A 13,009-nucleotide genomic window follows, 5' to 3' on the forward strand; every position below is an offset into this window, starting at 1 on the left:
GAGTCCTTTATGACAATGGGATGGAATGAATAATTAACTCCCTAACTTATTTGTTTGTTTTGCAGGAGAAAAAAATCCCAGAGAACAGCCTTTACATTTTCACAGTAGTTATATTCAAAAAACATAAAGACAGTCAGGGCAATTGCTTCTCATGTCCCCCCTGTCCAGTGTCTGGCTCTCACCGCACGCCCAAGTGCTATAATTGAGATAATACTGGTTTGGAGACCTAGCACAGACTGGTCATAGAGGGCGCATAGAGACTGTGGGACTCCGGGAAAGATGTTTCCAAATGGCACAGTGATAATGCACTGCAGCTGCTGTGGCCATGAACAGATGCTGAATGACTCGGGCACACATAGCTCCCTAGCAACAAGTTCCCCAGCCCCAGGCAAGTTCTTGAAGTCTGTTGGTGTTGTTCATTGGCGTCAAAACGGAGTGTGGAGAATATTCCACCGTGAGACAGAAAAAGAGCTCACTTTATACTTTTCATGGGGGAGAAATACATAAACGGTTCCCCTTCCTGCCAGGAGCCAGATAAAGCAGTGGATGTGGGCTGTCAGTGGTCCAAGTTCTCAGAAATTAAACTGTGGCATGAAAGAAGCAGCAATGAAAAAATAGATAACCATCCTGTCACACACATGAAAGCGAAGTTCCGCTGTTTAAGGGGCTCATGCTCCATGCCACAATGTGAAATGCTGTGAAGAGGCCCACAGTACAAATCCACGCTGTTATCTTTTCCCAGCAGTCATAGCCTATGGCGGAGGCCACTGCAACAAGGAGGAATGCTTGTTTGTGACAGTTAGCAGTTTGTTGACAAGTTGGTTTGGAGCCGCCATTGGCTGGTCCCTCCTGGTTCATGAAATGCTAGAATGGATTCTGGCACCTCATGGATCCTCTGCTGCTCTTTGTGAGTCAGAAACTCTGTCTTCTCAGTGCTCATGGACTTGGGCTGTTTCAGAGGCCACTTGCAGGCCCCACGGATCCACCAGACCATTGGAGGTTCTGAGTGGGACACGATGAGGGTTGGGACAAGACCAGGGAGAGACTGGGACGCTGAGGGCTCCGGGCAAGAATGCGACCACTTAAATAGCACCGCGCCTCCCTCGCACTGCTCACCGGTTCCTCTGTCCCTCCCTCTATAATTAACTTTTTAAAATGTAAATGTTCACCATATTTTTGATCACTCCCTGTGGAATAACCATTTATGAGGATTTCATTCTAACAAAAGCATTTAAGTGTGTCCTCATCTACCTTAGTGACTGGTCCTGTGACTTTGAGCTCTTCCCCAAAACTGAAACCATCATTGAAAGGTAAATATTTTGAACCAATCTGGGATGTCAAGGCAGCCTGGAAAGTGAAAAAAACACATTCACAAGAAAGGACATTTAGAACTACTCACCAAGTGACAAGAACAATGCAAAAAGTATGCTCAGAGAAAGGGGGAGTATTTCTGGATGTGTTATGACAATGTGTCTTCGGCTGTAATACATATGTTTTAAAATTTAAACCATCATATTTTTGGTCACGTCTTGTATGTTTCTACAAAAATACACTTTCTTCTTAGAATAAAAAAACAACTTAACGTTTTCCTATTGCCTAACTTGATGTTGTTCCTATATTCAATTAACATTAAAAATGTGAGTGGTCTTATGTACATAATGCTAGTTGAGTTTAAGAGAAATTTGTCTGTTTGGTTGATTTTTTTTCTTTCACACTACAAATAAATGATCTACTTCCAATGCATTTAAAACCAGTATTTTCACTTTTTTTCTTGCTAATTTTACTGTTTAAAAGGCCCCCCAATCATTAAGCTGAAAAGGTGACTCTTGTCCCTGAAAGACTATGATATGTTTTGTGGAGAAAATGCAGTCATTAGATAAGCTTCCCCCAGGTATACATTATATTGTTATTGGCCCTGTGTTTAATATTAGCTCATTGATACTCTATATTAAATACAGTGCTTTAAACAATAACACACTGAAAAAGTTTATGTTATAATTCTTATAAGATGAAATCATTGTAACAAGCTTGTAGCTACTTTTAAAATTTAAGGCAGGCGTGATGATGCAGTATTGCAATCCTGGAACTCTTAGAGACTGAGGCAGAAGGACGGAAAGCTTGAGCCCAAGCAAATTATATATATATATATATATATATATATATATATATATATATATATATAAATTGTTACCAACACACACACAGATTAGACAAATTTAATTTAGCACAATGTATTTGAACAAGAATGAATCATAAATCCTACAATACTGAAAACCAGGAAAGTTCAGAGCACTTCACCTACAACAGAAGCAGATGACATTTACGTACTGAAAAAGGAGGCGAGGTACAGGAATTACCTGCTTAGTAGCATTTTGGTCTATGCCTTATTTGGCCAAAGTCTGATGAACATTTTTCCTCTATGTGAACATGTTGTAATCAATTGTCAGTCTTCCACTGACAAATTCATCTATTTTTATAGGAATATGTGCTTCAATTTGGTTGCAGAGTTCTTTCTTATCAAACATATTAAGTTGCATTGGAGTTCCTCCACACGAACTCAATGTATGGAGGTAAGCCCAGGCCAAATTTAGAATAACATTACGCAAACTTGTATTTCCCCTAGGGCCAAGAGTTCAATAATCATTAACTCGACATTTATGATGAGTTTATGGAATAAAATTAGCTTCCTAGTAATAGCAAAACAGATTATATAGGTATCTATTGAAACATAATATACAAAGAAACAATCCATATTATTTTCAGAAACAAATGGAACACTTATACACCTAATATACTATGTATTAAGTCAGGAAAATATTTTTTTTCCCAAAGATTAGAAACCGTATGACACAATCTCTTACTATGTCACATAAAATTAGAAATAACTAATCAAAGGAATTATTAAATTCCTAGAAAATGTAGCAAGCAAATCCCAACAATATGGGCATGTGTCTAGCAAAAGCATGTATCTCGAAAGACCTGTCTTTCACAGCCAGAACTTATTTTCTTAGCCTTCCAAGGTCCAGAGTGAGAAAAATAATTTCCCAAAGGCAACTTAATCCACATGGTTACAATTCTGTACACATTAAAAGCAAGCTGTCACATATTCCAGTTTAATGTTATTGAAAAAAGAGCATTTTGTTGTTACGTATCTAAATCCAAATGCCTGTGCACACATTGCTGAAAAACGAAATAATACCCACTTTTGTGTTAAATGTTAACTCTCTTAATGATAAAAATAACTGCCTCAGTTTTAAAATGATAGCCCAAATTTCCTCCAGCTCCTCAAGTCATTAAATTCCAGGAAGCCTTATCACTCAATTTCAGTCTGGACACAAGTTTTACTGATTCCTCTGGGCATTTGACAAGGAAGTTTATATGTAAAATCGAAGGGTAGCATAATATGTTTACAGCATTTAAGAAAACAATTGTGTGTTCATCGGGAACCAGTGCCTAATACAGTTCTTGAGGCAGTATAGACAATAGTTTCAGCTGTGGGGAAAACAAAGAGAGTTTCTTTATTTCATCATGGCAAAAATGGTACAAAAATAAGATTAAAGTTCATTACAAGCAGTAGGAAATAATAGTCTTTTCATGAAGCCGTAAGTCAATCACTTAGCTCATAAATAAATAGGAAGCTTGGTTTATAAATAAATATACATAAATTTACAGAACTGTGGGCATGTACAACTTGAAGGAAAAATCTGATAGGTGGTTAGCGTTGAATGAATTTTTAATTTAGTGGAGTAAGCCAATTTATGAAGTCAATTAGTTGTTATATCCTTGTCATTAAAAATTAATTGAGAAAAAGTTTAAATATTTGCTGTCACAACCCTGTTTTGGCAACTGTAAGCACTGATTCTGTCCCTGGACATGTTGGTTGCCACATTCAAATTTCTCCAACGATAAGGCTCTTACAGGGTCAGATGTTTGCTGCCGAGACTCATTCTGTCATGATAGAACAATTGATGTTTAACAACGCAATGTTAACTGTACTTCAAGGACAACCTGTCTGAACAAAGGACACTGTAAATCTTCATGGAATGTGACAGATGGGAAATGGCCCAGTATTATATGTGTGAAGAACTACTGCCAGCTAAAAATGCTCTTCTTTCACGAACCCTCTGATTCCTACCCCTTTGCATATGTTTTGAGGATGTAACATTAAAACCAAATCTTGCATTTTCCTTTGTGTAATAAGACTTGTATGAACACTTTTCCCGAGATGTCTTTGCTGAATGAGATGTTTGTCTTCTCCCAGTAGTGCTGTACATTAAGGGAAAATTGATCCATTACAGAAATATGCTGCTGAAAAAAATATTTTCTTATATATGGCTCACTCAGTAGAGGCACCCTTTTCCAATACTTTCTAAGTTAAACTTAGATCAAGAAAAGTTACATAAATCATGAATTACCTTTGTGCTCAAAAACTTGAATTTTGCTCCTTGTTTTCCAATTAACATGCTGTAGCCTTTTTGTCCATTTTTCCTTTAACCGTCTCTCCTTTGTCTCTTTTCTGGAGTTTACACAGTAGTTTCCTTTTTACTTTTTCCAAATTCTGATATCGATATTCCAAGTGATAATATACACCACTACCAAGTTTAGCACCATAAATAATGTAGATTTTTATTGTATTTCTTGAAAAAGTGTTCCCCAACTATCTGCAGAATGCTGCCAAGATGTAATGTTAAATGAAATAAATCAGAATATGAGCTTAAATATTACATGATGATAAACTGAAAATAAAAATAAAGGGTAAAATAAAAGGTAGCTAAAAAGAAACATGGAGGTAGGGCTTTTTCAAGTGGAGAGAGAGGATCAAGAGATGGAAGGAGGGAAAACAAAGGAAAGACAAAAATGAAAAAAAAAAGAATTGTGATCTATTGCATACATGTACCAACTCCACCAAGGAATATAGTCATTTTATATGGCATACATAAAATACTATTTGATAAAAGAATCTTAATTTGGTGAAGGCCATAATCAGCATAACTTTGATCTCTACTTTTTGTCTTATGTTCTGTCTTCCAATGATTTGACTTGGTCTCAAAGATGAATCCCCAAAAACTATGTTGGATGTGACAATCATCAGTATATAACTTATTGAGGTTTTGCTGCTCACCTGGGTCAAATATGGTGTGGTGGAAAAAAAAAAAAAAAAACATAGAATTTGAACTAAGTCTCGATTTCCCTGCATCTAACATGGAAACATAAACACAACCATTGTAGAATTGTAAAATCTGCCATTATTCATACAAATTGTTGCATACAGTTACTGTTCAATAAGAAACCAGTTATATTTCTTTTATAGACTATAGGCTCTGCATTGAGATGCTGGATCTGTCATTTTTAAGCTAGGTGCCAACTTTTTGGAATTTTTAACCTAGGTGCCAACTTTTTGGAGTCTCACTATTTTCATCTACTGCACAGATCTGCAGCAATATCTCTCAAAGGGTGCTGCAGTACATAGCTCATGTGATGCATTCCATGGCTCATAAAAGGGATAATTTATCAATCACCAGTTATGTCCATATCTCCTAATTCTAAATTTCTGTTTAAATGTCCTCCCAAGATGTCACTCATCGTCTGCTCATCTGAAAACTGTATTTTTCTTTTGGTTCATCTCTTTTACACAAGTAAATAGAGTTTTTGTTCACCATGCTCTATGAGACTGTGTAGATTGGTCCCATCAAGTACAACGTAGAAATTTCTTTAAGAGTGTGATAGAAATCCATCTGAATAGATAAAGTATTTTTAAGTGATTGCAATTATTTTATATCCATAAAATGGTGTAAATTTAAAAAAAAATAAATGTTTTGAGTTTCCTAATTAATTTGAACATAAACAGATTCCGTACTTCACCAAAGTCACATTCAAAAGATATGTGAACCGATTTTCAGTAAAAATCATATAAAGGAACATTCAAATTATCAGTATCAGCGCCTGCCTTGCCAGCAGGCAGTCCTGAGTTCGATCCCTGGTACCGATAAAAACGAAAAAGACCAAAAAAAAAAAAACAAAAACAAAAACAAAAAAACATCCACGGGGGCTGGGGATTTAGCTCAGCGGCATAAGCGCCTGCCTTGCCAGCAGGCAGTCCTGAGTTCGATCCCTGGTACCGATAAAAACGAAAAAGACCAAAAAAAAAAAAAATTATCAGTATCAAATAGGAAACATGCATCAAAATTGGTATCAGTTAATAAAATGATATGATATATAATGCAGGAATGTACCAGAATAAAGTGGATGAATTTCACAAACACAGACAACATGCAACAGAATTCAGAAACAAAATACACACTTCAGGCCTCCATCTATATAAAGTTTCAAGCCAGGAAAAATTAATCTGTTAGTTTCCATACACACATTCCAGTGGGGAAATCATTTACAATAAAAGAGAGTATTAGCCACCGGGATATGGATTTTCTTTAGTGGTACAGGAGAAATATATGATTTAGAAACATATGGGTGATTGAAGATTGCTTGGAAAGTATATTTTTAAACTGAGTAGTTTTGAGTTTATGTTTTATAAAATTCATTAGGCTGCATGTTTCTGTTTTTATGGGCCTTTCCATATATTTCAAGATAAAAATTTACAGAATGGGGAAATACAGTTTTCAGAATGGTAATCCCTAATGTGTGTTTTGCTTAGCTTCAAACGAATAATAGTAATTTTTACCACAAATAGCATCTAAAAATATTCTGGAAACTTTCAAAACTGGAAATATAACAATGATCCAGATTTTAGTTTAGTGCGTGGTGGAGAGATACGGCATTAAATATAATCTTTAGCATGTGGAAAGCTAGTTTTCCTATTGTCATTTATTAAAGAAGCTATCTTTCTTCCAGTGAAGGTACTTGTCCCCTTATAAAAAAATTACCTGTAGGTTATACAGGGTAAAAGGTAGATTAGTTTGACATTAATCGTTTTAGCAACTTGACAGTGCTGGAATAAATATCCTCAAAATGAAGAAGGCAAATGGTTTTATATTGGATTCTAAAATGACACTAATGCTTATAATTAAGTGTTTGAGTCAAAATAAATGTACTTTTATACACAGAAGACTGAAAAATTTATAGTTTATGCACTCTGTATATCATCTGTATATTACTTGAAGAATAAATAAAAAATGAATCAAAAGTACAGAAGAAAAGGTATTTGTAACATGGACAAGTTAGACTAGGAAGTCAAAAGAATTAAAGAGAAACTAAAAGAAAATTTTTGAACATGAATATTTTCAGAATCTAGAACTGAAGTAACATAGGTATCCTTCCTACCAGGACTCAGTAACGTAGGTATCCTATGCAGGTACTTAGTTTTTAGAAAAAATATGTATATGTAATTATGATAATGTTGTTTAAATTTCTTTTAGTTTCATTTTCAAAGAATTAACCTTCAAACTAGGCTTGGTATATATTGTTATTTTTGAAATCAGTTTTGTACTATATACATCTCCTTAATAATAAAGTAGCAATTCAACAAAATCAAAGAAGGAGAGAACATAGGAGCACAGTAATGTAGGAAGTAGCAATATATCAGAAACTTATGCTGTTTAGCATTAGGTAACCACCATGTTTTTGTTTGCTTGCTTTTTATTTTAGAAATAGTAAAACCCAATAAAACAAAACACAATGAATCTAATCAAAACAAAGCAGTGAAATTGGTACAGAAGTTTGCAGGATGATAACAGAAAAACAACAGTAGCTACCATAGCATATCTTGTGCTCTTCCCAACAGTTGTCCATTCCATCACATAGAGCATAGTCAAACCAAAACAAAGCAGAATAAAATGAATCAAAACAGAACACTGAATAAAGTGAAACCATTAATCAGAAGAAAACAGTGAGAACAATCTAATATTTCACAAACAGGAGAGAAGTAAATCCCCCATATTTGCTGTATTTCCTACTCATTCTCCCAATAGATACTGACCTTAGGCCTGAAAAGTCAATCAAACATTAAAAACACTGAGTTGCTTTTTGTATCTCAGTTATTATCAACTCAGCTTGATAATTATGGAATCTTCAGTTCTCCAGATCAAGAAATAGAAGTCTAAAATATTATTTTATGCTGTAATAACGACCAGAAAGATGGGAAGGTAGAATCAGGCACAATTGTCTACATTTGTACAGTGTGACTCTGAAGTGAAGAGGGAGAAAAAGTGTTCCTTAATTTTAGAGACTTCATCTGGAAACATACACACCAATCTTTTGATATTTGAGAGTGAGCTCAAGAGGATAAGCTGTCTTTCAACAGCACCGCAATTTTTAGCTTTAATATAACCTCAAGATATAAATAAAGAGTAAAATAGAAAGTAGACATTAGGAAGTTGGAAAACATTTTCAAAATGGAAATAGAAACAAAAGATGAAGGTAGGGCAGGGAAGAAAAGGAAAAAGGATCTAAAGAGTGAAATAAAGGGGAAAATGAAACTAGAGCTTTTGCAAAAGGGGATGAGACGTTTAGGACAGAGGATTGAGAAGGATACAAAAAGAATTAAGAGGCATTATGACCATGTGCCAATTCCCTATGATGAATGTGATTGTTATGTACTGCAAACATGAACTCACAACAAACTGATAAAGAAACATATATGTTCGTGAGTATATATGAGTAGGACAGCCCAATGGTTAGTGTCCTTTAGTTAGGATTTCTTATGAAAGCTTATGAAATCTCATGAAATCCCACCACAACATGAAAAGTTGTGAAAATGTAAACACCAAGACATCCTTTAACTAGGGGAGGGACCATCAGTAGCCTTCTGTACTTTTTTGAAAAATTAACAAGGCTTTTTTTTTTTTTTTTTTTTTTTGGTACCAGGGATCAAACTCACTACCCAGAGCTTGCCAGGCAGGCACTTATGCCACTGTGCTAAATCCTTGGCTCCCCTTCTGTATTTTTGTTTGTTTGTTTTTTTGCTAAATTTTGTCAAATCGCTCAGATCACATTAATCTATCTTGTTTGAAGAATTTTCCACACCCAACAATTTGAATTAAATATTTGACTTTGGCATTTGAATTAGAATTTATTTTAGGAGATATATCCCTATTTCTCTCATTTGACTTATGTGATTAATATATTTAATATCTCTCTTTTTTCTATACTTTAACTACCCATTAATAACTGTTATAGTCCATTGGACCTAATTTTTGTTTTCGAGCTACAATTTGAGCACTGTTAAGTTTTTGTAAGGACTGATATTTCATGACATTGAATAATTCTAAGTAATCTTTCAAAGGATAAAGAAAAACTTATCCAAAGACAAAAATACATTTTGTCTTAGTTGTACTGTACATTCATTGATCTCTTGAGTAAGTCTAAGATTCCATTTTAGGATATTAGATTATTTTGACATTTTGAAAGACATTTCTATTTCATCACCCAGAAATTATTTCTTCATTAGCTAGTTATTAGTAATTCCAAACAATATTTTTTTTCCTTTTGCAGTGCTGGGGATAAGACCCAGATCCTTGTGCATTCTAGGTACGTGTTCTACCACTGAGCTGTGCCACACTACTCCAAAAAAACTTTAAAAAGATTAAAAGAGCATGAATGCAAGATAATGATGGAATTTCCAAAAAATGATGCAATAGTGAAATAAATTATAAACTTTCTAATTTCTTAATGTACTATATCTAATACGGTATAAAAGGAGATCAGATGTAACAGCTTTGGGATCTTCATTTTGCATTTATTTCAGGATTGTTTCTTCTTGTAAATGAAAAGAAAAATTTTGTGAGGGATAATTCTTCCAAATATTAGATAAGCTAGAAGTTTAACCCAAAAACATAGCACAATCTAGATGATAATGATGATGGCAAAATAGATTGCCTAAGAAGATTAATGAGATTATATGAATTTTCATATAGGGAATTTTCTCAAGCTCAATTTAATGAATAAACTATATATTTTTTTTATTTTATGGAAAAAATAAAACAAAATTTCATAAACTAATAGGAGAATAACAATAGTTAATACGTTGCATATTGCTAGCTTCAATGTAGTTTCTCAGAGTACAAATATGGTATAAAATTCCTTCAAATGATATTTGCACAATCTTCTATTCAATGAAGTAAGAGAAACTAGTTATATGACTATCTTGTACTATTTTCCCTTTTGGTTCCTTTCTTTCCTCCTCTCTCCACCATAGTTCCTCATTGTTTTTAAACAATTTCTTTCCATTACACAAGATCTATTGTACATTTTAGACCTTATTTACACATTCAGTTCCCATACCAGGGATAAAATATGATGTATACACATGTAAGTCTGATTTATTTCACATATGAGTATGGTCTCAAATTGCATTTATTTTATTTTAATGCAAAAATGGAACATATTGATTTTAGTTTTGTAGATTAGAAACTTGACTACACAATATTTTTATATTAGAACTTGACTTATCATGATCTGCTAAGAGGATGTAAGATGATAATTCATGTTTCCTAATGATGTGTGTTAAACTTTACTTCCTACAGTGATGTTTATAATGTTTAATTAATATTGCATTTTATAGCACAATTTTAACTGTCATTTGTTCTTACTCTTTAAAGTACCTTTCTAAAATGTCTTTTAATAGCAACATGCAAAATAAATTTGAGCCAGCGACATAGCTGGGCCAGTAACGTTACTAAGTGGCATGCGTGCCTGCCTGGCAGGAGCAAATTCCTGAGGTTTATTCTCTGTACCAAAAAAAAAAAAAAAAAAAAAAAAAAAAAAAAAAAAAAAAAAAGATAAAAATCAGAAAAAGAGCAACGTCAGAGTTCAGCAGCATGAGGGCCTGAGTTTGATTTCCAGTACCAAAAAATGCAAAAAATAAGAATGATCCACTGAAAATATTATAAGGGTTGAATATAGGCTTCTTGTGCTCTGACAGTCAAATTAAGCTCTATCAAATCATAGAACCTACTTATTTTGCTTATTTCTGAATTCAGCAAAGTAGACCATGGCTGCTATGTGCATTGCGTACTAGAGATCGTTCTACATTCTTTATAACCATTAAGTCATTTTCCCCTCAATATAATCATTTGATTATTTCCTGTAATTAAGCCTTTCCACCAAAATGAATACCGAGACATAATAAAGATAAGTCTCTTGCCCAAAGTTGCATAGTATTTGGATAGGATCCTCTTCTTTGTGATAATCATAGTCCAGAGTTTTAAGCCTTATCCAGTATTCAGCATTTCTGACACAGTGCCTCAATTACAGAGCAATCCAACAAATACTCTTAAATGAAAATGAGTGTCGTGCGCTGTCCAAAGCAATGAGCAATAGATATGAGATGAGAGGAGCATTACTAAAGAATAAACAAGCAGCCAAATTCAATTTAGTTGAAATAGTCACGGACAAATTTGAGTTTTATGCAGTTCCAGCCAAAGTCCCAATCAAGAAAAAATATGTCCTTCTAAGTCTGCATTATCATTGGACATTGCTGGTCAACTAATTTGATGATTTGTTTCATTTAAATTGATGTTCGGATGTTCATTTGTTTTTTATTGGCCATTCACTGAATGAATACTTGTCAGTTCCTACTCTGCATCAAGCACTGAGCTAAATATTAAAGAAGAATTTGTGAGAAAGTTATGTTTAGTGGTTATAAAACAATTTTCAAAGTATATGTTTACACTTAGCAATATTGTTTCTAGACTTTCAACTTTACTGGTCATTACATATTTTTAAAAATGGAGTTTCTCACATCGTACAAAACCAGTTTTTCCTATTTTAAGGTCTTAGATCTGCACTGATCAATACAGAGATATTAAAAGTACACAACGCTTTTAATTAATGTTTAACTTACTTTCAATTAAATAGCTTTAAAACTTTAGTCTCTTAATCCCACTAACCATATTCCAGCTACACAAATAGCCATATGGGCCTAGTGACTAATGTATTAGTGCAGATACAGAACATTTGCATCATTGCCAAACGTTCTATTAGACACTTCCAATTAGAGAACATTAATTGGCATCATTCCTCATCACTATCACAAATGGTATTGAAATATTTTCCTGTTTTTTAAATGATAAAAATGAAGTGTTGCTTCTATGTTTAGAGGCAAAGAAAACCTCTAAAATTCCATAATATGGTGTTGCATAAATAATTCCTATAGCATGCATGATTTTCAAAAAGTAGAATTTCAAACTTGTAAACTAGGATGAGGAAATTAATCAGCTAGTCAATTCATAGGTTACTTATGTACTACACACATTCCTTGATTTAGGTTCTACAATTCCAGCCATCTCAGAAAGTCTTTTCATCACAGCAAAACTGATGCAAATTTCAGCAAGTTTGCCACCAATTAACCAGTTTCCTTGTGGTACAACTTTTCTCTAGACTTGTCTGATATATATATATAATAAATATAGATATAAATATATAATATAAATATATATATATATATATATCTGCAGACACATATAATGCAGCATACAAATAACTTATACTACTAAGAGATATTTAGACTTTTTTCTTCACAAAAGTCTTATCACCGGCAAATCCAAACAGAATGTTTATGGCAGTGGGTTTATGATGTTTTTGGGTTCTCCTTCTTAAAACTGCTACAATTCAGTTACATCTTCTGCTCACGTTAACTGTGCAATCAGGAATCTGACATGCATTTCATTTAAATCAACTCTGATTTTCTATGGCTCAATTATTATAACCTTGGATAAATAGGACCCAGTTGTCATCTCAACAGTGATGAAACCCAAGACACTCCCTTTAATTAAGATAGCCTTTGACATTACTTTGGGCTATCTGGTCCAATTTGACAGCTGTGCTTTTACTGCACTATCACTATTCTCATCACATATTTTCAAGTTAGCCAAGAGAGCACTAATTTCACTCAAAATTCACTACAATATTTCAGCCTTAATTATTCTTATAATTTAATTTTGCATTTGTATGCTTCTCCAGAATTCAAAATCTGAGCTCTCAAGGACAATTCTTTTTTCATTTTAAATTCTGCTTTCATTTATAAACATTAAATATTTCCTTGCTACACAAGATG

The 13,009-nt window shown here is 33.7% G+C and overlaps 1 pseudogene; it reads right to left on the reverse strand.

The window, feature by feature from the left end:
- Positions 1 to 240: 240 nt before the first annotated feature.
- On the reverse strand, positions 241 to 858 carry LOC111755409 (monocyte to macrophage differentiation factor-like; annotated as a pseudogene).
- Between the last annotated feature and the right edge of the window lie 12,151 nt (positions 859 to 13,009).

This window comes from Cavia porcellus, unplaced genomic scaffold, assembly GCF_034190915.1.
Source record: "Cavia porcellus strain 051 isolate PalLab524CR breed Dunkin Hartley unplaced genomic scaffold, mCavPor4.1 scaffold_3, whole genome shotgun sequence".
Lineage (NCBI taxonomy): Eukaryota > Metazoa > Chordata > Mammalia > Rodentia > Caviidae > Cavia > Cavia porcellus.